This window comes from Ursus maritimus, unplaced genomic scaffold, assembly GCF_017311325.1.
Source record: "Ursus maritimus isolate PB19 unplaced genomic scaffold, ASM1731132v1 scaffold_9, whole genome shotgun sequence".
NCBI lineage: Eukaryota > Metazoa > Chordata > Mammalia > Carnivora > Ursidae > Ursus > Ursus maritimus.
Window position 1 is genome coordinate 79,199,835 of NW_024427107.1, and position 3,531 is coordinate 79,203,365.

Genomic DNA, 3,531 nt, shown 5'->3' on the forward strand with positions numbered 1-3,531 from the left:
CCCCCTGCCGAGCCAGCCGGCAGGAGGCAGGCCCACAGCCTGGGGCCACCAGCACCCCTGGCACGACCCGCTTCCAGGTCTCCTGGGGCACAAGCGTGAGTGCCCAAAGAGCCTTTTGCGGGTGGGGACAGTTCCGTGACACCCGTGGATCTGGGGAGTCCTGTCTCCCCCCGAGGCCTGGCCCCTCCGGGACACCTGTGGTGGGGAGTGGCTCAGTAACCCCTGCCCCAGCCCTTCCCTCCGACAGGTGCCTGGGCTCCCTCTGGGCTCTGAGTTTCAGGGTCTAGAGGAGGTGGCAGGCCCAGCCCGCACCCCGGCCCCCTTCCTGGCCCTGGGAGGCAGGACACCTGTGTGACCCATTGGCTCGGCTTCTGCGCCTCCGCCTGGGGACCACTGAGCCCAGGGTGCCAGAAGAGCCCGGCGGGCCGCGAACGTGAGCTACTACCCCCCACCTGTGACTCAGAGCGTGCTCGCCGCTGCGGCCCTGCCAGAAGGGGACCTCACGGCAGGCCCAGACCCCAGGCGGGGCGGCCTGACCTCTCTGGCTCGGCTTCCTCATCTGGAAGATGGATGACCAGGGAAGCCGCTCTGAGACTGTCTGGGGATCAACTAAGTTCATTTGCGCTCGGCCCTGGAGCTGTGTGGAACAAACTCTCTTTCTAGGCTAGGTAGTCAGCAACGGCGCGCGGGGCCGCGGGCGGGAGCCGCCAGCGCCAGGAAGGACGGAGCCCTTCTCGGCCTTGGCAGAGCAGGGGGGCAGACGGGCGGCAGCCAGACCAGGAGGGTGTCAGACGGCCCAGACGAGGGCCTCAGGGTGGGTGGCAGGCCCCACCCCCTCAAGAGCCACCCCTGTGCACATCCCCCCTCCCACAAGCGGACACCGCGCGGCCCAGGAGCCAATGCTTCAGTGAAACGTGATGGTTGGTCAGGACCCTGTTCAGTATTTATGGATAAAATGGAATGGGGGCAGGTGTGGCCCCGAGGCTCCAGGGCCTGGTGGTGGTCACGAAGCGTGGCCCCCTCCTCCCCAGCCCAGGCTCTTCCCTTGAGAGACGGGGTACAGGCCAGGCTTGGGGGTGCTGAACCGGAGGGCGACTAGCACACGGGGCCTGGCGCGCAGAGGGTGCCGTGGCAGCCCCGGACACGTGCTGTGGTCAAGGCAAGCCCCGCTTGGCGCTTCGCTGTGAGGAGGCAGTATGGGCTCCCACACCCCCCCCCGGGATGGCCAGCAGAGACCCAGGATGTGCTGCCACCCCCACAACCCGCTGGAGGCGCCTCGGTGATGCAGGGAGCCCGTGGGAGTGACCACGCTGCCACCTGCCCACACCGGGACTCACACCAGCCAGGGGTCCCCCAGGTGCTGCTCCAAGATGCCCTCTGCCTCCCCCCACCCACATAGGAGGGCCTGTGTTCACCACTCCCTCCAGGGAGCACAGCTTCCCCCTTGTCATCCAGGGCACCCCGTTACTGCTGTGCCATCAGCACATGTGCTGCCCCTGGGGGATCCACTCAGGGAGCGCTGCCTGGCCGGACACGTGGATGGACAGATAGACACAGCAGATGGTCCAGGAGGAGAAAGCAAGAGGGGGGATGAGGGTGGGGATGGCAGGTCGGGGGGTCTAAAGGAAACCCCCATTCCGGGGACGGAACTGTGGGCCCTCAGGGCGTGTGTCCTGTCCAGGGTCTAAAAACTGATGCTTCAGGGGCAAAGGGAGCCCATGGGGGCTCCTGGCATGCTGGGGACCACCGGAGAGAAGCCCCCTTAGCCCCTCCGCAGCCCTCCCACCCACCCCCTCACGTCAAGGTCTGTGGTTTTAGGGCCCCTCCCCCACTCACGCAGCGCAAGCCAGAGAAGGGTGGGGGTGCACAGCAGGTGCTCGGGCTGTCTGCCAGGTGACCCAAGGGGAGCGTGGCCTGGCTGGGACCCCTGAGAAAGCCACACGGTCCTCAGGCAGGGTCCTCCTCTGCCCAATGTCCTGCAGGCATTGGGGGGGTTTGTGCTGCTTCCTTGGGGTCCCTGGGCTGAGCGGGGGGGCAAGTCGAGCTGTGGCCCTGGGCCAGACACCACGTCTCCTCTCGTAATAAGGGGGCTGAGGCCCCTACGGCAAAGCCTTTGTAATCACCCAGGTTTATAGGGAGCTGGGGCCCCCATGAGGCTGCCTGGCTGCCTTGCCTGTGGCAGAGTCCCTGCTCCAACGAGGGAGTCTGGGGTGCTGCCGGGGCCCCACAGACAGGACGCCCGCGGTGATGGCGACCTGCGGGAGGGGGGTTCCTCGTTCCCTCCCAGGAGCCCAGGGCCTCCTGGACCGCACACCGCCCTCTGCGGCGGACCCAGGTCACATCAGGCCTCCGCCTCTCTCGGGGGCTGGGGGGGGACTTCACAGCAGCTTCCAGGCCTCCCCTCACTTCAAGCCCCCACCCTGTCCCTGCTGTCCCTCCAGGCCAGCTTTCCCACTGCCCTGTCCAGCCCTCTGGGACCCAGTCAGGTTTGCCACTCCTCGGGGTCACGGCAGTCGCTGCACCTCCCGCTCCCTGCTGTGTGACCTTCTACGGCCCGCCTGCACCCAGACCCTGCCTGTCATTGTCACCATCACACGCTACCTGGGTGCTCCAGGCCCTGGCTCAGCCCCTGATGGCTCAGGGAAGGAGCAGACCCACAGAGGGGATCCTGGGAAGGCTCAGGGAAGAGAGAGCCTATCCCATGGGGTCAGAAGAGGCCAGCAGCCAGGGGAGTCTGGAGGAGGCGGGTTACAGGTATGGCAGGGTGACAGGCCCCCGGAGGGAGGCTCTGGGTCCCGCCAAGACGCCAGAGGCCAGGCGGCCCTGCAGGGCTGTGCCCGCCAGGTCTTCCAGGGGCCAGCCTCCCTCTATGCCTCGTCTGGCCAAATCCCTGCAGGGCCTGCTCTCTCCCTCCTGCATCTCCTACGTGGGCTCCCGTGGCTCAGGCTGGAAGGCGCGGGGTACTCACTGGCCTGCGTGATCACGCAGTACTTGTCAGTTGGGGCGCACTCCACCAGAGACTCGCAGTCCTTGTGGCCGCAGCACACGTGGCAGTGCAGGGCCGGGGCTGGGGGGGAGGAAGCACAGGCCCCTGTCAGTCTGGGCCCGGGAGGGGGCGGGGAGGGGGGACCCGGGAGCCTGGGCCCGGCTGCCCGCCGCAGGGCCATTGCCCAGCTGGCCCTCTCTGTGCCTCGTCTTCCTCCCACTCTCCCTGCAGAGGTGCTCCCCGTCCCCTGGGATGGGGCGAGAGACTTGCTGGTCCAGAGACGCCCCCCACGCCGGCTGGGCGCCGTGCCTGTGGGTGTCTGCCTGCCGGGGGGAGGTGTGTGTGGTGGCAGATTGTAGCCGGGGTGTCTGCAGGCTGCCCTGGGATGGAGGAGACAGGCGGGGGGCAATGCAGGGGAACTAACTGGGGCAGGAGCTGGGCTCTGCTTCTCGCTGTCCCTGCCCCTCTCCAGTGAGAGTCCTCCCTATTCAATGCGACTGAGCGCAGCCTTGCTGGGAGATGGCACGACACAAGCAGCAAGCACT